The 23,468-nt window shown below is 44.1% G+C and overlaps 1 protein-coding gene across 1 annotated transcript in view; it reads left to right on the forward strand.

Moving 5' to 3' along the window:
* The first annotated feature begins 631 nt into the window (after window positions 1-631).
* The window catches only part of CALN1 (calneuron 1), a 409,688-nt gene continuing 386,851 nt past the window's right edge, over window positions 632-23,468 (forward strand). Inside the window, exon 1 of the mRNA XM_039849137.1 lies at window positions 632-941. The gene's annotated coding sequence lies outside the window, so the exon portion shown is untranslated. The remainder of the gene's footprint in view (window positions 942-23,468) is intronic.

Below are 23,468 nucleotides of genomic sequence, written 5' to 3' on the forward strand. Positions count from 1 at the left end.
CCAGGAGCAGATGCAGGTGTGACTGTAGCCCAGGGGTGTGGGCGCTGGGGATGAGGTAGTTAAGGTGGGGAGCGCCTGGGTGAGTTGTCCAATACCGAGGAACAGCAGTTTGCCAGAGTTAACGTGGGCAGCTTCTTTGAGGAGGAAAGGAAAGGAGGACCGTCTGCCAAGATCCAGCTTGCCCCCCGCGTGTGTGCCTGTGTGCGCGCGCGAGTGTGAGTGCGCGCGCGCCGAGGCGTTCCTCAGGTTGCGCTGCCTGGTAACCGAGGGAGCTATTGGCAAGGCGACGGAGTGGGGGCGGGGGCTCCCCGACCCTCGGAGAAGCCGAGCACGGGCGGCCGAGGCGAGCCCTGAACCCCAGCTCCTGGCGCTGGGCGGGCGCTGCGGTCGGCCTCCAGGCCCCAGGGGGCCCTCCAAGGGAGGAGCTGGGGAGGAGGCCGGAGCTGCATGGAGTTTCTAGGGCGCGCAACTCCAGCGGGGCCTCGGCCACTGGGCTCCGGGGCGCAGCGAGGCAGCCGCGCACATGGCCTGAGCCCGCGCGCCGGGGCTCTGCACGGCCAGCGAGAGCGGGAGGGGTAGTGGAGCGCGCCGTGCCAGGGTGCGGGGCAAACGTCCCCAGACGGGAGCCGAGGACAAGGACAGGGAGGCACGCGCCCAGATCGCGCTCCGAGCCGACGAGGGGCTCGCGCCGACCCGGCGCGCGCTTAGGGAGCCGCCTGGGGCGCCGTGGGAGCCGGCGGCTGCGAGGATGCCGGCGCGCGGACGCGGCTGCCGGCTGGGGGTGTGAGCGTGCGGCCGAGCGCTGCCCGCCAGCGCCCGCATCCGCGCCGCCCCCTCCCTGCGGGCCTCTGAGGGATCCCCCATCAGCGCCGTGCCGAGGCGCTTCGGAATCCCGGCTTCGGGGCTGCGGGCCCGCGCGGTCGGCCCCGGCCCAGCGAGAGGTGAGTGCCGCCTCCAGCTCGTTCCCTCCCCTGGTCTCCCGCTCTCGCCTACCCCCACCGTCCTCGCTCCTCTCCACGGTGCCCAAAGCCCGCGGCTGTCGCGGGCCCCTGTCCCTGGAGTGGGCGGGCGGGCGGCCGACAACACCTCCCATACCTGTTGGCCCGGGCAGAGGGCACCCCCGCTCGCCCCAGCCACCTTGCTTTCCTTGGGGTGGCTCCTGGACGCCCGCCCGGGGGCGTGGGGCTGTGGAAGGGTCGCGGTGTTCCACTTGGGTGTCTTGGAACTGTGCGGGCAGCAGGCTGGGAACCGGGCACCCGGGCGGTGGGAAAGGAAGGAACGGCAGGGGAGCCGCATCGCAGCCCAGGTGAGAGATCTGCGCGGCTTCCAGGTCTTCGGGAAGCCGGGAGTCATGGCGATCGGGCGAGGCGGGAGGCGGGAGGCAGGATTCCCTCCACCTCTAGCCCCTAGCGCAGGCTGCTCGCCTTCCTGGGCTCACACTCGTCGGGGTCCTGGGCCCTGCGGAGTGCGGGATAACCGGGGAGGCCTCTGGCAGCCCAGCCTGGGACCTGGCTGCTGCTCAGCTGGCCGCTGGGCCCCTAGGAGCTCCATGGGTTCGGCGCCTGGGCAGGGGCGGGCTCTGGTTCTCCCGGCAGTTTGGGTTGAAACGCGTGTTCCAGCCTCCCCGGACTGGCGCGACAGGGAGTGAACTTCCTTAGACTTGGCCTCAGGGCCACTAGGCTGCAGCAGGTAGTTCTGGGGCCGGGCTGGGGGCTAGAGCGAGCGGGAAAGCCTCACACCGACGGGATGGTGGTGCGGAGCCTGGACTGAGGGCTGCGTTTTGCCTCCTCGGCGACAGCCACGTGCGCTCTCTGCCCCCACCCGCAGCAGCATTTCCCACTGCTCTTTTTTCTTTGGGGAGGAGTACGTGAGGAAGACGCCTGCCTTGCCATTGGTTTGAAGCCCTTAGCCCAGATGAAACGGTGACTGCAGTTCCTTGGGTGCCAAAACTGTGGCACCATCCCCAGGCCCTGAGCCTGTTTTTTCCAGAAAAAGAGACTTTCCCGGGCTCAGTGAATAGCAGCTCAGTGCTGACTGTGTGTGGCTGTGTTGAGTCGTGAAGTCTGATTAGTGTTAATAATAACTACATTCTAGAGTGAATAAGAGCAGCCTCGTGATAGAGGTGAGGTGACCTCTAGAAGAATGGTTAGCTTTCCGTGCTCCGTATGTCCAGACACACCCAGCATTTGTGCAAATGTGAAAACGCATAACTCTCAGGATTTCCATGGTATGCTTTTTTAACTGCTGACTTTCAGTCAAAAAGACAAACTCTTTTTCAATTCAGGCACCAAAGCTTTGGAAAGGGTTTTAAAGCCATTTGGTGTGAAATTGTCTTGAGGCTAGAGCAGGGCAGGTTTTATTACTTTTATCAAAGCCTGACTCGTTTTCCTCCTTGGCTTGTTGGTGGTTTTTATCTCATCTTTGTGGGGTGCAAGGATATGTTGGGGGAAGAGGAAGGAAGCGTTGGTGGATTCTCAATTTTATTTGCTTTGTTTATCTGAGGATTTGACTAAAGCGTAGATGGCAACTGAGATCTCTCCTTGCAGCTTGCAGCTCTGTGGTGACACCCAGTTTAGTATTCATTCCTGGGCTCCAGGAGCTACACAACTTTGCTAGACCCTGAGGCAGTTGGTGGTGGCCCCCATGAGTGCCTTGTGGATGTCCCTGGGCCGCGTTCTCCCAAGTGGCCTGCTTTGCTGGAAGCCCAGCAGTGTGGCCTTCCTTTCTGAATTCACTGCAGACCTGTGGTTTTTTCATGGCACTAGCTGCCTGAGGCATGGCTATGTTTACTGAAAAGCTGGTCTATGACATTGAAGTTGGTTGCTGGATGTATCCAAGTGGAGTAATGAAAACAAAACTCTGGAAACTCAATCCCTAGGATATTTTATTGGAGGAGCGCTAAATCCTCTTAGAATTGTTCATCAAGATCACCTTTCTTTGAACTCTGAATGTAACTATTGCCAGTAATCAGGCCTTCAGTGAGGGTGCAGAATGAGGGCTTTTTAGAAAGAAAATAATTTAATTCAGCTGGTTTTGAGGAGAAAATGATGGGCAAGACTCGATGAAGACACACCACTCCTCTTTCTCTCTCTCTAAGGGGTGGTGGAGATTGGGGTGGAATGAGGGTGTGTGTGACAGCTGCTTGGTTGAGTTTAACATTTATCTCTACAGTGGGAGGCCTCTAATGAGTGCTTAATATTGCGCAGGGTTGGACTTCAATCTAGAGATTTCTTTTCCATAGCGAGTGGGCAGTGTGCTCCTGGGTCACCAGCCAGGGAGACAGGAGTCTAGATGCTGACACTTGAGCCTGCAGTCCAGGCTTTGCCAGCCCCCTTCAGTACCAGCAGCCCATGCAGCGCACGTTGGGTGGCAGAAGGGGGCGCTAGTTCTTATGTTGAGAGGAATTCTCTTGGCTCTGATAGAACTTTGGACATTTAAAGTCTTTGAAGACCCTCCATTCAGCTTTCTGAGCCCCTACTTTGTGCAAGACACTGTCACACAATTGAGCTCATATAATCCTCATTTTTCATGTTTGGAAACTGATGCTAAGGGAAGTTAAATAACTTTCCTGGAGCTGCATAGTTTGTGGATATGAGGCAGCATTCTGGTTTGATTCTAGGAGACTGGGCTTTCTGATTCTAAGTCCGGGGCTCTTTCTACACTGCTGCTTATGATCTGAAGAGTATTTTAGTAACCTTTGACCCTCAGTTCCTCTCTTAGGGTCAGACCCATAGTGGGTGCCTAGTCTGTGTTTGCTGAGTGAATTTAGGTCAATGTCTCATTCCTCATTTCTGAGGAGGAAGCTCAGGCACAGGAGGAGCTGGGCTTTGTACAGCGAGTGGGTTAGGGGAGGAAGCCCTGCCCTCCATAGGTGCCCACACCCGAGCCATGTGAGGTTTGGCCCTGATCGGTTTGATTATAGGCTGCTGCTTTGTTTGTCTGCATGTTCCTTATCTGTACCCACATTAGTATGGGGTGCGTGGCATCTTTGCCCTTCACTTGAGGCTTAAACTAATGTAGTCAGAGTATCTGAAATGTCCTTTCATGATGGAGAACCATTAGGCAGTGCAATGAGCAATAGCCTCTCATGCTTGTTAAAACTGTGGGCATCCTGACTCTCAAGCAACGAAACCATCCTTCAAGATGAGCAGAGCCTAGGTGATCCCTTGGCCACTCAGTTCGAAGGTAATTCTGAATGTGGGTAGAAAGGAGGAAAATGAAAACACAATTGGGGTTTTCAAAATGAATTATATTTTAATCATTTAAACAAAATCAGCTAACAAATGGTTAGTTAATACATCACCTAACAAAAACATATTCATTGCCTATTATGTGGTATGGATGAATATGACACAGCACCTGTCATCAGAATATTCGCAGATGAGTGGGAAAGGCAGATGATGTATTAGGGGTATACATTTGTGAGCAGACACAGAAGGCAGCCAGCCTAGGATGGAAGTGATGTCTGAGCTGAGTTTAAAGTGTGATTACGAAGAGGTCAGCCTTAAATGGATATTCCAGTGCAGAGGAAATAAGGTGGGCACAGAGTGAGAGGTTAGAAAACATATAGAAAATATGAGGAAGCAGCTGGTGGTTTGGAGTTCCTGGAGCTTAAAGGCCGAGCCAGGTTGTGACAAGAGAAGAGGCTGGAATGATAGATGGAGGCCTTTGGTCAGGACCGGGGACTCGGCATTTCTCTGTTAAAGGCCAGGTGGCATGGTCAGATTTTGAGTTTAGGTAAGTCTAGTTAGGATTCTTGTGGAGAATGGATTTGGCAGTGAGAAGACCAGAGGCGTGGGTACCAATGAGGTAGCCCGTGATGACGCCGTGGTCGGGGTATGGAGCAGAAGAGATGGATTGGACAAACACATATGAAAATTATCAGTTAGGATTCCTGGGTTGCAAGCAGCAGAAACCAACTCTGGTTAACAACCAAAGCTAATAAAGAGACTCTATTAGCAGTATTGATGGGAACTTGAGACTGAGGGCGCACCCGAATTAGGCAGTCAAGGGGATCTTGGTGGCAGAATTGCCTACAGTTTCTCTCAGGTGCTTCTATGAAAGCAAATGATCTTCAACCTTTCCCTCCATCATCATCACCATCCTCCTCCTCCTCCTCATCATCGTTGTCATTATCATGGTATTATTCTGGTATATTCAAAATGTTCAGGAGAAATGTCCACTTATTAGTTAGGGGGGTGGAGAAACAAAATGCAAATGTGGCCAAGACTAACGAGCTAGCTTTTTCCCCCACTGGCAGGGTTGTGGGCAGCTCTCTGTGACCAGGCTGCCTACGAAGTTGATGACCTATTTTAAAAAGTCTCATTAAGGGGCTATGCTGCTGTGAATAAGGCCTGTTTAAGTAGTTATTTCATCTCATGCCCCACAAATCTGAATACTTTGAAAACATTTTCATTCATTCAACCAATATTTATTATGCATCTCTGGCTTAGGTACTGGGGAAAATGGTGAATTAGACAGAGGTGGTACTCCCATATTCTTGTGGTGTAAGACAATTAAACAAATAAAAATAGAAAATAAAATTAGATGCTGTAATAGAGACAGATGCAATTGCTCCTTCAAATTGGGTAGTCAAGAAAGTTCTCACTAAGGGGCCGTATTTAAGCTGAGTCAGTTGCGGGGAAAATCTGGAGAAGAACTTCCAGGAAGTGGGAGTATCCAGTGCAAAGGTCCTGAGGTAGGAACAAGCTGGGTGCATTAGAGGAACAGGAAAAAGGCTGGTGTGGCAGCAGATGAGTTCAGAGAAGCAGGGGCTAGTTCATGGGGGCCTCGGAGATCACTCTGTAGAGTTTGAGTTTGATACTGTGTTTGATGGAAGCCGCTGGGGCTTGTAGGTGGGAGAGTGAAATAATTTAAATTATGTTTTCAAAAGATCATACTGGCAGCTGTGCATTCTGTATACACTATCGTGGTACAATAAAGTGAGTATTTATTAAAGTGTAAAATGAAATGTGTAATATTTAAGAGTAACAAATGGAGAGAAAATGCTTTGGTGACCTTAATTTAGTGGTTTCTAATGTACCAATTAAATGAGTGTGGAGACAAAACCACATTTCTAGAATGATTTCAGTTTTGTTAAAAAACTTGGTATAGAAAGATAATGGAAATAAGTGGATAAAAATATTCACACTGCTTATTTAAAGATGCAGACATTTTGAATGATTTTTACTTTTTTGAAAATGAGTACACATTTATAAACAGAAAAAAATTATTTTAAAATATGGACACTGATGACTACAAATGTCTTGAATGGGGTGTTGAGAGAACTGTATCTACTAAACACTTTTTCCTACCATTTAATTTCCGGAAATTTTAATGTCAAAAACCTATTGTCCTGGTTGGGACAGAAATTAGGATGTTTATTTTGCACCAGCTGCCCCTATAAGAGGCTCTTTGTTTTATTCTTAAGAATATTTTTAGTTACGAAAGCAAACATTCTTTTTTTTTAAAAAGAAATTAAAGCAATACAGAAATGTTGCATAAAAGATGAAAGCACCTTTCTGCACTCTCATTCTCCAGACTATTAACATTTTTGAACATATATTGTTAGATTGTTTCTTATGCATTTCAAATACATAAATCTATATTTTGTTGGTGGAGTCTGGAATATTGCTGTAACAAGTTACCCTGTCTCCACATTACTCTCCAAAATTCCTTACTTTATAGCTTGAAACATAGATAATCTTTTTTCCTCCTTGAAACAAAATCATTAGGAAACTTGAACACATAACTTAGCTGGGAGAAACTGAATCTTGCCTTTTTAGTATCCAGAATGTTCACTGAAAGCATACTTTATACTTATAAAGAATAGAGCAATTAAATATTCATTAAAAGTTTATTTCTGAGCATTTAAATATAGTGCTCTAGTATTGGAGCCCAAAAGTTGGTATCATGATTACAAATTGCTTCCAGTTTTTCATTAACAAAAGTTAGACAATATGAAAACTTAGAAACACAAATTAGGGAGCTTAGCTAATTATTTGGGTGATATATTTATTACAATGGAATATCATCCTTTTGAAAACAAGAAAAAAAAACACCGAATGAAGTGTTACTTAGGGCTATTAATGTGTTTGGGAAGAGCTGTACATCTGTGTAGTCTCACTGTCATGCAAATGGGGTTTGGGGCTGAAGTGTCAGGAGTGAACTGCCACGAGCTTAGTGTTAATGTAATTGAACAGTGTCAGATTGGCCTCATTCTGGGATTCAGCAGAATCACTACTTTCCCAACATTATTTTAATTAAACACATCCTTTCTTGATGAAGAGAAGAGTGAATATGTGCTTAGAGAGAATGATTGTAAAGTAATAGAACCATGGAGTTTAAGGGGGAACAGGGACCTCGCTTATCTCATTTTACTGATGGGAAAAATGAGGACCAAAGGGGAAAACGACACGTGTTCTGTCAAAAAGAGTCGATTTCCAAACCCTAGTTCCTCTTCCCCACACTCAGCAGTGGCTCTGTTTTGTTAGCAAATGAAGTTATTTTGGTAAACCCAAGAATTAGGAAAGTACTCTGAACCTGATGAAAAATGGGAGGGTTTTTGAGCTGTTCATTCATTCTGTAAAATGTAATCTGTTTGTGTACTGATCACAGGCCTAACTACTGTATAAACATTTTTATGGCCTGGTAAGAAAACACATCAATGTAGCATTTCATCCTCCAACGTTCCTACTTCTTGTTCTTAAAACTTCTTGTTGCATAAAAGATGAAAGCCCTTTCTGCACTCTCATTCTCCATTTGCTCTGTTGTTTAATCTGATCTGTTGTTGATGATTCATTTTATACACAGACACGTAAACACACATTCCCTATCCAGCAGGAAGTGACAAGTGTTAATAGGAAACTTGCATAGTGCTTACTATGTGTCATCAACCTCCGATTATTAGTGATTCTTCATTTTACAGATGAAGAAATGAAGCGGCAAGGTTGGGTGACTTGCCCAGGCTCCCAGGTTAGCCTGCAAAGGATGGCAGTCACCACCACCACCATCGTCTCACTCCAGAACCATGTGATTCACTACCTAAAATCCCCGCCTTCCCTTGCCGCTCAAGACAAGCACATTTCCTGCAAGATTAGGATCTTTGTGAAATTGCTTTTAGTTAAATCGTTTTTTGTCTGGACAAACTCATGGATGTAGAGCCGCAAAGAGTTCTTCTTGGGGATTGTGTTTTCAAGTCTGTTTTGTGGGTTGCCCCCAATCCCTTCCCTTCACGAGTCACTTGCTGGTAGCAGGTCAAGGACAGATCATCTGCCCTCGGCTAAGGCTGGTGGTTCTTTTTTCACTTCAAAACTCAACCCTCAAGTTAGTTACATGGATGCTAAGTGGCTTCTGAGCTCTGATAGATTCAAATACTTCTGGTTTCCAGCTTGGCTCCTATGTTATCTTTTAACGCAGGGGTCCCCAATCTCCAGGCCCCAGACTGGTACTGGTCTCTATTCTGTTAAGAACCGGGCCGCACAGCAGGAGGTAAGCGGCGGGCTAGTGAGTGAAACTTCATGTGTATTTGCAGCTGCTCCCCAATGCTAGCATCACCGCCTCAGCTCCACTTCAGATCAGGCATTAGATTCTCATAGGAGAACAGGTCCCTGGTGATGAAAAGGTTGGAGACCCCTTTTAATCCATTTCCCGTTTACCCCAAGAATACTCGCCAGCTGTGCTTGTGGCTGCAGTGTTTACCCTGAGATACCTTAAGGATTAGCGTCCTAACCTTACCCCCAAAGTTTGCCACAAAGCATCTTGCTTTTATTATTATTTTTGTTTCACTCTGGTATATCCATAGTCTTTGGAAACAAATGACATCCTTCTATTTATAGCATTCTGTTTTTAGTAGTGGTATTTCCATTTACAAATATAGTAATTCTCGATAGCTGAAAATGTCAAATCCTAGAAAACGTAGCATTCCTATGTGTGATGTTAAATGAATTCTGGCAGCTAGCTGCACTTTTTTTTCTAAACAGGAAGAGGGTTAATAAACACCAAAGTTCTCTACTAATCACACCCAAAGAGATAAATGCTTCTTCCAAAAACCCAGAAGCACAGAATCCATAGGGCCCTCAAAGAACAGGAATCACAGGGAGGAATAACAAAATTAAAAAGAAAGGAAATATAAATGCTGGCAGATACTGTCAGTGGTTCCTCACTCTTGAGATCTTAGCCTTAAATTGTTAGTTGTGATTCAGGCTGACTCAGAATCTTGCACACCAGAAGGGTCTAAACCAAGGAGCACTTGCTATAGACTCCTCCTTCTGTTTTAGCCTCTGGCCTGGGGATCCATTTGCTTGGAGATCCCTCCATAAAAGGTGTTGCTGAAAAAGAAAGTTCTGTCCTCCAATTTGTAACTATGCGGTTGCCATGAGAGGCGAGAGGTGAGAGACGAGAGGCGAGAGACAGAGAGAGACAGAGAGAGAGAGAGCCAGTGCGAGTGCGTGTGTGTGCGTGCGCTAGTGCTGACAGGTGGCTTTCGTTGGGAGTGGCCATGTCCAGCAGGAGCTTGTAGGCTCCAGGGAGTATCCTCAGACATGAAGGTAAATGCAAGAGGCAGGTACTGATTTGGGATAGTGATCCATCATCAAATAAAACTCCAGCAAGGGGAATGGGTGACACTGCTATGTTCTTGGGAAAGGTGATACAGACCTTCCCAGAGGGAGGTCAGTCAGCCTTGGATTTGAGTTTTAGAACCTGAAGTGGGGAATTTAGTTCAGTGTTTCTCAAACTTCGCTGATTATGGAATCCCTTGGGGAGCTTTAAAAAATTCCCAATGCCCTGTTACATCCCAGACAAGTGATTCTTAGGGGACATGGAGCCCAGCCCTCCTAGGTGATTCTATGGTACAGTCACTTTGAGAACCAGGGCTCTAGGACAGCTTTTCTCAAATTGAAATGCCCTGCAAATTACCTAGGGATCTTGTTCAAATGCAAATTCTAATGCCTGGGTCTGAAGCAGACCTAGAGCCTGCATTTCTAACAAGCTCCAGGTGCTGCTGCCGCCTCTCATGGGCTGCACCAGGAGGGCAAGTTCTAGTTAGGAGAATCATCTTCCTGAATCACTTAGCTTCACATGAAGAGCTTCTGGACCCATTGTCTTTTCATGAGATTATAGCATCTTTGGTTCATTCAGGGTAGGGTTGGAGAAAAAGGAGCCTGGACCCTGTATCCCTCCTTTATATTCTTATAAAGAATAGAGCAATTAAATATTCATTAAAAGTTCATCTCTGAACATTTAAACATTATTGCTCTAGTATTAGAGCCCAAAAATTAGTATCATGATTTCAAATCACTTGCACTTATTTGTCCTTCAGGATCCAGTGCATTCTCCTGCCCCTGTTCAGCACTGATAGGGTCAGATCAGAGACTTGGAGTGCTGGGAGGGGCCTTCGCAATTTTCTAGTCTAAACCACTCAGTTTTGAAGAGGAGGAAACTGAGATCCAGAGTGAGTTGTCCAGAGTCACAGATCATCTGGCCTGGACTGCTGTGAACTCAAGACCAGGAGGAGGGACATGGCAGGATGAGACCTGGGGAGAAGCACCCCCATGCTGCTCCTCAGGGGAATCATGAGACAGAGACATCCAGAAAGACTGTGGATATAGTCACGTTAAAGGTGCTTGTGAATTGAGAGGCATTACTGCTAATTATACCTGTGATTTTCCATCTTCTTCCTTTAGCCAACTTTAGCTAACTATGCAGAAGCTTGATGAAGTTCTTTGCTTCTGCAGTTGGAGTTGACACCTTGACAGATGTTCAGTAGCTCGTTCCCAGGTGGGATGCTCATGCAGCCTGCCCTACTTCATGCAAAATAATTACATTTACCATTTTAAGCCCAAATATTTTCCTTCTGTCATCGAAACAAATAAAGAACATTCTCAACATATAGGTTTCTTGATGTCGTGGTGAATATGCTAAACTTGTTTAAGAATAGTTCATAATTGATGTTCTTGGCATTTATCACCCAGCTGTGACGTGTTCAGCATGTGATGACTAATAAATTATATTTTGTTGGATCCTTCTTTTCTGCTTTTTTCAACTCGAGGTACCTGTTTCAGCATGTCAGTATTGACAGGGACGGTTTCCTGCCCATCTCTTTATGCTTTGGAAACTGATTTGACATGAAGACTCAGGGACTTAAAGGGGCATTGCTTTCTCAGGGTGGGTGTCTTTTGCCCTAGAAGATCAAGTCTTTAAATAGAGTAGGAGAAAACTTAGGAGCACATGAAAGTTAGCATAGAGATTGAGGTGGTATAATTATAGCTAATGGTTATATAAGTACTCCTTTCTGAGTACTTCACATATGTTAACTCATTTAATCCTTTCAACAACCCTGTGAGGTGAGGTAGATACCATATTGTCTTTATGTGTATAGATGAGGATAACAAACCACAGAGAAGTTAAATACCTTGCTGAAAGTCACACAGCTAATGAGTAGTGAAACTTGCCTCATGACTCTAGAATCTATGCTTTTATGCTGCGAGGCTACACTGCCTCTGTAATTCTGATTGACAGGGTATGGATATGACAGGGGCTGCAGAGAACTTCTACAGAACATTTCTTGCAGACTCCGACTCTAACATCCCCTCTTGGAGCACCCTTTAGCTTCACATGGTTGCCTCCTCCCTCACACTGTTAGAGTCAGTTCTGCTGGTGTTGGTTCTGTCATATTTCCCCAGTCTTTGCTTTTCTAGCTCTCTGTAGATGTTTCCATTGATGGGATCGGTGTGGGCAAAAAAGAAGAACAAAGAAGAGAACCCACAGCCAACTGGTAAGGTTGGAATGTCAGCCGGGGCAACTGTGTGAATGGTAAGCCCCAGATACCTGTATTACATTTGACCTACAGACTTCACTGCTAGACTTAGTTTTGGTCTTCATCCTCCTTTGGTGGCCACCCATTGACTCGTGTTGTTCTAGGTTTCTGGGACTGTGGCTTTGCTGTGTTTTGAGCCTGGTAGTTTGTGTCTCATTCTTGCTGGATTGTTCAGATTGATTGGTCATATTCCCCCAGTATGAGCCTCTAGTGAGGGTTCTGTATCTGGCAGACAGATGGAATCCCCTAAGTTCTCCCTCTTTTCAGGTCTGCTCTCTGGACTGGATTTCCTGAGTCTGGTCCTTGCCTGAATTGTCATAATTGCTCTGCACTTGATCATGAGCTGGGGCCGTCTGATAGCTTGTCCCCAGCTCATGCCCATTGTGTTGGTCTTCAGTCTGGCCTGGTCTTGGTGCTCCCTCTCTTCCTGCTTGCCTGGTGTTGCTGCCTGATTTCCATACTACAGTCTATTCCTTTAGTGGTGGGCAAACTTTTTCTTTAAAGGGGCAAATGGTAAATATTTTAGACTTTGCAGGTCATATGGCCCTTGTTGCAATTACTAAGTTTTATGGTTGTAGCCAGAAAGCAACCATGGAACAAGATGCAAATGAATGAGTGGAGCTGTGTTGCAATAACGCCGGAGGAGAGGGAGATTGGGGGGCTGGGAGAATGGGGTGAAGGATTAAAGAAGTACAAATTAGTAGTTGATAGATGATCATGGGGATGGGGAGCACACATAGGGACTGCAGTTAGCTTTAATGCAATGGCTAGGTGGAGGGTCAGAGGAGAGAAAGATCAATTGGGGGATTGTTTTATAAACTATATAAATGTCTAACCAGTGTACTGTGTACTTGAAACTAAAAATAAAATTAAAAAAATAACTTTACTATCAAAAACAGGTGGACTGGATTTTGATGTATGGTTGTAGTTGCTGACCCTTCTGGATAAGGATTCAGTGCCTCTTTCTGACCTCCAACCTGCAATGATTCTGTCTCTTTAGAGGTGATTAGGCCTATTCTAGAACCCTCAGCCACGTTTCTGAATTCCCTAGAACTCATTGAACTTTTTGGCCTATTGCTGTATTCGCTTTGCAACCCTTGACTTTGAATAATATCAACCATTCCCTTTTTCAAGTCCTCAGCTAAATTGATTTCATTAAAAATTTATGTTTTTCAACTACAGTTAGGGCCTAAATTATTTTTACTAATCCTTCTATTGAACTCTTGGCTGATTTCTTGTCCTGTTCATTGTGGATATAATCTCTTCTCTCTTCTCAATTTCCTATTCCTTGCCCCACATTCATTTTTAGCAGATGACCTTGCCTCTGATTTTGAGAGATTGAGAGTGTGAGCTCTGTCACCTTTTCCCTTAACCTCGAAATTCTCTGTCCTTTCTACTTCAGAATTTCTCCTTTGTTCCTGTTTCAAAGGAAGAAGTGTCCTTACTCTTTTACATGGAAAACTTGTGTGTGCTATTAATCTAATTAGTTTTTATTTCTCCTCAGCTCAGATCTCAAATTTCTCTTCCTTTAAGTTCATAAACTTAAGTCTCCCTAAAACTTTGCTTGATCTCACTGCCTCCCCAGGCAGCCATGCCATTTCGCTCCCCCTCTTTACTACAAAGCTTCAGAAAAGGAAGGTCTATCTCTGCTACTCTGACTTGTTCACCTTATTTTCAGTCTTGTTTCTTAACACTTTGCTGTTGGGCAACCCTGCTACTGGTCTCCTACTACATTCTTACATCTTACTATATTATAAACTTACTTTTTAAAGATCACTGACATCTTCACTTTAAAAATCTAACAACATGAACTCATTTTTCATACTCGACAATATTCGACACTGTTGACCAACCTCTTCCTTACATAATTCTCCCCTGGATAAACTCTCCTGACTTATTCTCACCTGTTAGCTTTTGTTATTAGTTTGATAGGGCTGCTGTAACAAAGCACCACATACTGGGTGCCTTAAACAACAGAAATTTATTTGCTCATAGTTCTGGAGGCTGAAAGTCCAAGATCAGGGTGTTAGCAGATGGTTCTTTCTGGGGGCTGAGAAGGAAAGGCCTCTTTCTTTGGCTTGTAGGTTGCTGTCTTCTCTGTGTCTTCACACGGTCTTCCCTTGTATGTGTGTATTCAAGTTTCCTCTTCTTATAAAGACACCATTCATATTGTACTAGGACCCACTTGACCTCATTTTAACCTAATTGCCTCTTTAAAACCTGTCTCCAAATAGGGTCACATTCTGAGGTTAGATATTCAACACGTGATTTTTTTGGGAGACACAATCCATCCCACAACACTTTCCCATCACCATGTTTCCCTTTCCAGCCCTCAAATGTAGGTGTTTTCAGAATCCATGCCTCCATCTCCTTCATTTCGTGCTCTCTCTAGTTTCTCTCTTTGAGCAATCTTTTCCCCTTCGTGCTGTAACTATCTCTTGAACATCACATCTTATCAGACTTTAGATGTACATTCTCCCACAGGCACTCCAAATTTAACAGGGCCCAAACAAGATGGACCATTTCCTTCCCAATGCACAGTGGTTCCCCTGCTGGGCCCGAGGCTCCAGCCCCACAGGCATTCAGAGTAAGAACCGTGTTGCCCACTCTGGCCCTCTCTCCCCACCCACGCATGCTTGATCAGTGTGTCAGTTCTATTGTTTGGCACCAACATTCTGACTCTGTTGCTGTTGTTTTGGCCTGGATTTAGCTGGTTCCTACAAGTCTGTCCACTGAAAACACAAGGTGAGTAATACCACTCTGGTCTTCCAGAAACTACCAGTTACTTTTCAAATTTAGTGACTCTCATGTGGCCTCCTGGGCATTGAACACTGCCACCTCTGTGTCTTCAAGTTCTACCAATGACAGACCCCTGTTTTTGCTTCTTGTCATTAAAGGCAAAGTCAAGTCTGGCCTTCTTGGTGAAGTTGAATTTAATTTCTCCTTGCTCCGTGTTTGTATAATACTCACCTAGACGTTTACTCGATCACTTAGTGGCTTGTGCTAGATATCACGTTTAGAAGTCATAGAGTCCTGGAAAAGTAAAATTAGAGATTTTAGGAGGCATCCCTTCCAACAAGGAAACAGACCTTCCAAGAGCTAACCTGCAGTTATGTCTGTTCTTCCTCTTCTAAACTGTAAGCTCTTTTAAGGGGCTTGGTGTATGTGTGTGTGTTTTCTCCACAGTTCTTGGCACAGTGCTTTGCCTGTAAGACAAGTTATAAAGAGATATAAGAAAGAGATGTTTCTTAAATTTAATTGGGGGATAGTACTGTGGGGATCTAGATGTGATCTTAAGACTTGGACCTCAGTGTAGAAAGAGTAAGTCTGTGTTGGTTTGCAAGGTGGTCTCACTACTATAATCTTTGTCTCCCTCATTTGCTCTGATTATTTGCTCTAGTGTACAACAGATGTCATAGTTTGGACACTTCTCTCGCTGAAGAGATGGCTGGTAGGGGAGGAATGGAAGTGAGTTAAATAAATTATTTCTTTCAATACCTTGAATTCTTTGAAGAAGAAGAGGGAGAGGAAACAAAGTAAAATCAAGGTGTTTCTTAAAGGAACCCATTAAGTAAATCTGAACAAATAAAGGAATAATTATTTGCATTGAAATTGAATAATTCATTGTAGGGGCCTCTTAAACAGGAACTCCCTTCATGAAGTTGAGTGAAGTTTCCAGATCATTAGGTAATTGGCAGAGAGAGGTGAAGGTAGAGAAAAATCACCTTTGTGAACAACAATCAGGAAAAGCAGCAAGCAGTTCAGATATAATGCAAATCACTGAGAAATAGAGATTGATGTATTGTACAGAGTAAAATATTTTTGGAAGGGGTGTGGTGGTTTTATGATCTTTGTTCTGCCTTTCCAGTGTGTGAAATCTTCATGTTTCAGTCTTCTCGAGGAATCCCTGGATTCCTGCATTTATAAGAACTGGTACACAATGCCCCTTGGAGGGAACATTAAGCTCTTTACCCTGGGGGGCTGGGAGTAATGTGTCTTGCACACCCCTCAGCCCTTCCTTTCCTTAGCAGGCTATGCTTCTTGCATTGCCTGGAGGCAAGGGGACACTCCCTAGACCAGGAATGACTGGGTGCCACAAGGGCCTCCCTAGTGTTTATAACTCTGTAGAGACTGGCTGTCATCAGTCCCCTGGTGGGGCCAGTCGGGCAGAACAGAGTTTCAGGAGCAGTTGTAGCACCAAATTGCTCAGTCAGATCCACTCAACCTTCATTTAGAAATGTTTGGGAATAAACTCCCCCACGGGATGACGTGCACTCAGATTTGCCGGCTCCGTAGGGCTTTCCGAAGGAGAAAACTGCTGCCATGTGGTCATCGCTTTATCATAGGTAAATGTTAAGTACGAAATAAAACACTTGTGGTCAGACTTCACAAAACAGGCAAATAGACGAAAGTAAAATTGACTTTAATCCCATGACCCCAGAGATAACCACGGATCACAGTGTAGAGATAAAAATCTTGAGTGTGCGTTCGTGTATGTGTACACGTGACTGTTGCGTGTATTTATGAAGCATTCCTATATTTATTAGAAAAGGTTGTGAGGTGAATGCTCTTTTAAAAGTCAGGTATTAAGCTATCTTTCAACTTAATATTTTGTGGATGTCTCTCCAGGTTGTTACATATGCTCCTACCTCTTCATGTTTACTGAATGCATTCTATTCTTCAGATGGGTATGTCATGTTATTTTTGACTTTGACTTTACTACTGAAAAATATTGCACACCCATAAGTTTTTTTTCTATGGACAAATTCTTAGGAGTGGAATGATCAGGTCAAGCATTTGGGTACCTTTCCTCAAGATTTTTTCCATTCTCGCTTCAAGCCCTAATGTGAGAGGGTTCATCAACATCTTCCATTGGCATTAACTGTTTTTCAAATCAATAGCCAAAATGGTTTTGAATTGTTGTTTTTATCCTAGATTTCTAGAATCACAAGCAAGCATGCAAACCTTTTAATGTACTTCTTGGCCATTTGATTTTTTCTTTTGTGAGTTGTGTATTGAAGTTTTATGTTTATTTTTCTATTGAGATGTTGTTTTCTAAAAAAAATAACTTGTAAGAACTCTAGTAGAAAGAATAGTACCCTTTTTTTATTAATGTTGCAGCATTTTTCCAAGTTTGCTGTTTATTCCTTTGTTTCTTTTATATTATTAACTTATTGTTTTTTTAAATATTTAATCAAATGTTGTATACTCCCCTTTTAAATATTTAAGTTTTGAAGTTATGCTTAGAAAATCCTTCCTCACCCCCAAGATTACATAAATATTTACTTGTAAATTAAAACATTTTCTTCTAATTTCAAAAAACTTTTTTTTTTTTTAATGTAGTGTATTGCACATAACTTAAAAGTAAAATAGTATTCAAAGGCTTCTAACACCTAGCACAGTCCCTTGCTGTCCTGGGGAGGCACGTTGTGGGGCAGGGGTCCAAGGATCTTGGGTGCAGGAATTCTACCATCAGACCGGGGGTGGGGGCTGAGGACCTCCACGTTCTGTGCATCGACTGTCCCCTATATCCTCATTCAGAGAAGGCACCTCACCCCATCTCTGCACTGGGCCTGGTATGTGTGTGCCCTTTTTCATTTTTGCTGAGGTTGACTTGCTGGGTCCCAGGACACAGGGCACAGGGGCAGTGTGCTGGCTCAGGGTTAGGAGCAGAGCTCTGTCTGTCTGCCCCTGACCAGGGCCTCCCATAGCATGGACACTGCCAGTGTGTGCTTCTCAGGGTTCCAGAACAACTGGCTGGCTCTTTTCCAGTGTAGACCCAGGACAGGCACAGAGTCTTCCTATCCTTCACTCTGCTAAGGACATAGCCTCCCCCTCTGCTTTCTTACTTGCAGATCTCCTTGAGACCTCTTTTTTCCCCTCCTCTGTATCTTTGTGTCTTACAGAGGAATATCTCCCTGCCTCCTGTCCTTTTTCCTTCATCCTTATTTGAGCAATGTTTTGGGAAGGAGAGGCAATAAATGAGTGAGACTGATTTGCCAGTTTTTACCAGAAGTCTAATATGTATTTTTGTCATTACATTTTAAAAATCCATCTACTATTAACTTTGGCTGTGGTATGATATAGGGATCTAACTTAATTTTTTTTCAAATGATTTTCAATTTTTCCAATTTTACTTATTGAAAAGTCCATTCCTTGATTTAGAAATGACAGTTTTATATTATACCAAATTACCATATTCATTTGGGCTGGACTTCTGATCTATTGGTTCTGCTGTACTGTTCCATTTATTATTTTTCCACTGCCACCCTGTTTTAATGATAGTAACTTTAAAAACCTATGATACGGCAGATTTTCTTTTATTCTTATAGTTTTAAATTACAATTTTTTTCAATGAGAAATTAATTATGATCTTTATGGTCACTATTTATCCAGATTTCCCAGAGCTTTCAACTTGCCAAAACCATTTTTTAAAAAATATGTGGTTCTCATTTTTTTTCTTTGATTTACTTATTTTTCCTGAATTTTCTAAACCTAAGGTGCCATTTCCAAAATAATATTTTAAAAACCTTACATTATAGAAAAAAAATCCCCAGCAATGGGAATTTCTTTGTGTGCATGGCCCATCTGTAACCCAATTTTCTGTCTCCTCCACTTCAAAGTGACATGGTGCTGTCTGTTATGGAGAATACAGCTTGTGGAGATACCCCAAATCAAAAAGCAGTAACACAACAATATAGGGGAATTCCTCACTGAGACCAGGATTCTCCTTGTAGCCTGGGTGGGTAGCTCTCAGCAATGCTGAGAGAATTCAACTGTATGTCCCAGGTGTGAGTGGATCTTACCTGTATGGAAATTACTGCCTATGGTAGTTTGCCTCTGTCATCTTTGGTTTGTTTTTTCCCTGTTTTTTTTCCCCCCACTTTCCTATTCACATCTTTTGGATATTTCCTTCTTTCTTAGATCATTTTCTTTAATATCTAGGACTTGTTATGGCATCTGAATCTTTACAGATTACCCTATTCCTCTTAAAATATATATAGTTCATGTTTTTTTACTCCTTTTATAGACCATCTTCATTTTCCTTGTTGGCTACTTCTAAAACTTCACACTCTGGCTGTTATGTTTTTATACTGATGTCATCAGAGGCATCAAAGTTCCCCACTGCCATCCCAGTTCACGACTGAGGTCTACAACTACCCAAGGTATTGTCGAAGGTGGTGCCAAGGTGATGTCAACAATACAGCTACCGAGGCCACACTCTTTTTGCTCCACCTACCCTCCCCTGCCTGGACCTTCGTTATCCAGATACTCATGTTTGTGAGCGCTGCCATGTTGAGGCCATTGCTATGGTTCTTTGGCAGTATCTTGAGTGCCACGAGCTAGATGCATCTTACTATGTACCAGGCTCTGTGCTAAATATTTTTCTGGATAATCCAGTTAACACTCATGACTGTTCAATGAGATAAATACCTTGTGACTTGCATTTTACTGATGAGAAAACTAAGACTTAGAAGGGTTTCATTGTCTAGAATGTTACAGCTAGAATATGGCAGGGCCAGGACTGGGCTAGGGGTCTCTGGCTTGAATGCCAATCTGCTATGCTGCTTTTCTTTGTATGTTTAGAGGCCTAAGGGTTGGGAAAGGCCTCTTCCCTGAGTTAGTCCTTGAGCTGGACATTGAAGAAGGGCCACTATTAGCAGTCAGAGAATGATGACATGCAGAGGTGATATGTGGGCATGACTGGGAGGCTCTGGCAGACTGTTGGGAGAGGGAGAGCACCGAGGTAGGAAAGGGCTGGTAGGGTCCCCTTTGAAAGTGTCAGCACTTTGACTGGAATCTGCATCTTTCCTCATACTCTGATCTGAAATGCCCTACCCCCAGACAGCCTTGAAGCAGGGAGTACAGGCACAGTTCCTCCTTGAAACTCGGAACATCTCCCTGGACCTGGTGAGTAAGGTCATTTCAGGAGCGAGTGGAGAGATGATGACTAAATTAGGTTGGCTTTTGTACCTTTTTGGCATGGAGTGGAGTGTGGGAAGCCATCCAGTGTTGCTTTTCCTGGCTGGCTGTGGGACAGAAGAAGACAGCAAACAGTGGGGGACCTTGCACTTGTGTTTGTTTTGCCTCTTGGTGACCTTCCCTACCTGCCACTTCTGATCCTTCATTTTCCCTCTGATGCCCTCAGCCAAGGGCTCTTGAAGGTGGCTTCCTTTCTTCAGTCATGGCACCACCCTTGCATTCCTTGAGTCCCTATTTTGGTAACTGCGTGCATGCTCCCCTCTCCATTCTTTTCTGTAGTGCCTTTTACACTCCACATTACCTTGTCTGGGACTTCTTGCTTTTTCCTGTTTGCCCCGAGATAACTCATGGATTACAGTCCTAACCTTACCCTCAAAGTTTGCCATGAAATATCTCGCTTTTATTATTATTTTCCCATCGTTCTGCTGTATTGATAGTCTTTGGAAACAAATGACATCATTGTATTTATAGCATTCTGTTTTTAGTAGTTTGATCGCTGAAAATGTCAAATCCTAGAAAACATAGCATTCCTATGTGAGCTGCATTTTTTCTAAACGGGAAAAGGGGTTAAGCCTCACACTGGCCTTCCAGTGTCTTTATTTGCAGATAGATTAGTGTGTATGCTTCCAAGAACAGAGGCTCTGGCTCACATTATGACTTCAGAAAGATAGATAGGGCCAGCAGTCAACATATATTTGTAGGTTGAGTGAATGACTTTACTTGTTGCTCTCTGTCCATCCCAAGGACAATCTCTGTAGAGGTCATCCCAAGGACAATCTCTGCCTTTGGAGCCAAGCCACTTGGCTTTGTCTTCCTACTCCACTGTTTGCTAACTCTGCAGTTTTGGACCAGTTATTTAATCTGTCTGTGCTTCATTTTCCTCATCTGTAAAGTAGGGATAATAGTAATCCGGCCTCACAAGGTATAACTGAGATGCTACTTAATATTGCTTAGAATTGCCTGCCACATAAAATGTTTACTGTTTTCCCTCTAAAACTGTTCACTATTTTCATGCATGACCTATTCTTAGGAATTTTCCTTTGATATTTTCGTGCCAGATGGCTATGGTCCCCAGAGAAACTTCTAGCATCATTATGACTCCATGAGAGTTTTTGCTCCCAAGTTTTACTTTTCTGCTCCCACTGGCCCTGGGGATGCGTTTTGCTGCAGTTTTACTGTGGAAGGGAGAGTAGCTTCAGGGGAGGTATTATCTTATTTCCTCTCCATCATGGTGATTCTCAGGAGGACAAGCTCCTTCACATCATTCATTCATATGTACATACATGCATTCAACAAACATTTTTGAGTGCTCCTTACATGCTTGGCACTGCGCTTGATGCTGGGAGAACATTGTGTTCAAGTTGCTCATAGTCTGGTTGTACTTTGTGGATTTTTGTTCTTGTAGTTGTTGATGTTTTGTTTTTATGTCTCTTGAGCATAGAAAAGCTTCTCATTTCTTTTAGTAGATTCCTCTCCATCACATGTCTTTGTGAAGGTTAGGTAGTACTGAGAATCTTCACAAGGTGTCCTTCTGGTGAACTCACCATCTTAGCTTGTGTTTATTTTTGGTCTCTGTCTTTTATTTCTCCCATCAGGTGGGACCCTCTTCTTTGCCAGAAGATGTCCCCAAGGTGACTGTATCCTGCATTCACTGTCCTCTGCCTGGCAGTCAGGATGACCTTGTGTTCTGTTTATGACATTCTAATGCTGCCCACTGTCTTGGGTATGGCTGTCTGTAGAGCTAGCCTGCAGGCGAGAGGTCTGTGTTCAGTGTCAGCCTCCCCGTGCCACCTGGACTGGAGGTTCAGCTAGGATGATTGATTCTGGGTGCTGCTCTTCCCTGCCTAAGTGCATCGCTCTCACAATTGCATGGCCCAGATATTACTTAATCTCCGGGACTCTTATCCTAGCGGGTTGTAACTTTTTGAGGACCTGGGCTGTGACTTCTGCTGTAATACCAACCTGAACCACAGCATACTAGATGCTTTAGGTCCCTACCACCCAATCAATTGAATGCATGAGCTGACATTTCTTGCGGATAGCTCAACTTCAGCCTTCCGTGGGCACACCCTCAGTTTTATGCAGAATGAGATGAAACCTCAAAAAAATGAAGACTTTGACCTCAGCACTATAGTCTTATTTTCAAATATTCTTATGCTGTCAAGTCTAAAATAATGGGTAAATTTCAAACCACTTTTCAGCTGAATGACAGGTTGAATAAATCTAATTTACATGCTTTTCATTTTATGTAAATTGGCCGAAATGAGGCTAAATCTCCAGGGGACCTATACCATTCTCTCTGAATCTCTTATAGTCTCTTTCTGGTAAGGTAGGGCTAATTCAAGTTCTAAAACATAACAAAAAGCAACAGACTTGTGAAATTCTGCTTGATTTTGTCAGTCTACAACCATATTTGCTTTCAACTTGGCTACTGCTATATACTAATTCTCTCCCTTCCAAAATGCATATGTTGAAGCCCTAACTCTCAGTGTGATAGTGTTTGGAGGTGGGACCTTTGGGAGATAATTAGGCTTAGATGAAGTCCTGAGGGTGGGGCCTTCATGGTGGGATTAGTCCTCATAAGAAGAGATAACAGGAGAGCTTGCTTGCATTCTTTCTCTTCCCACCATATGAGGACACAGCAAGAAGCTGGCTATCTATGAATCATAAAGAGAGCTCTTATCAAAAACTGACCATGCTGGCACCTTTCACCTTGGACTTCTTATTTCCAGGACTGTGAGAAAATAAATTCCTGTTGTTTAAGCCACCCAGTCTGATATTTTGTTATGGCAGTCCAAGCAGACTAAGACAGCTAGTAAAGAATTGAAAGTGCCATTCCTGAGAACGCTCCACAATCAATGTTGAGTATTGTATGCAGTTATTTCCTGCAAATCCAACAATCTTTTGCTGTTTTGGGGAGAGGGCTCCCAACTCTCCACCTTTGCAGAAAGGTATTTAGGGCTCTCAGTTTGACACAGATGCCCGAGCAGCCAGTAGTGTCTAGAAAATTAGCAGGACAACCTTATATATGAGGATCTCAAAGGAACATACATAGAAATTTATTAAAATTAAATTCTTTAATATTCAACTTCTTAATTAAAAAAGATTATAATAGCCTTAAAGAGGAACTTTAAAAAGCAGCAGAACTTTTTGTCTAATTATTTCAGAGCAACTCAAATCATCTGCCAAAAGCATTTCTGTTGGCAGGTGAGCTTCATCATTCCTATGATACTGGTATGGAATGCCTTCCAATAGGTGCATTCAGCTAATTACCTACAGGCCTTTGATCCTTGGAAATTCTGAGGGAGACAGATCTATTCAAAATCAAAACTGATATAGGAGATAAACATCTGTTCTGGTTGACATGACTGGTTGTTAACACCAGCTCTTAACATTCTCTGGCCGAGGCCCTCTCTTCTGAGGCCTGTGCTGCTGCAGACATAATGTGTGTGGACACATGATGGCTGTGGGTCTCCGGATCCATGGACTTGAAGGAGCCTTGGTTCCATCTTCCACCCCACATGAAATAAATTCCGGGCAAGCTCTTTAGTTTGTAAAATCATGGTAGTTCTTTCTAGTTATAAAAATGATATAGACCCATGGTACTAAGTTTGGAAAGTTCAAACAAATAAGAATTCAATTATAGTAAATCCATCATTCAGCAATA

The sequence above is a fragment of the Pteropus medius genome, unplaced genomic scaffold (genome assembly GCF_902729225.1).
Source record: "Pteropus medius unplaced genomic scaffold, Ma_sr-lr_union100, whole genome shotgun sequence".
NCBI classification, from domain to species: Eukaryota; Metazoa; Chordata; class Mammalia; order Chiroptera; family Pteropodidae; genus Pteropus; species Pteropus medius.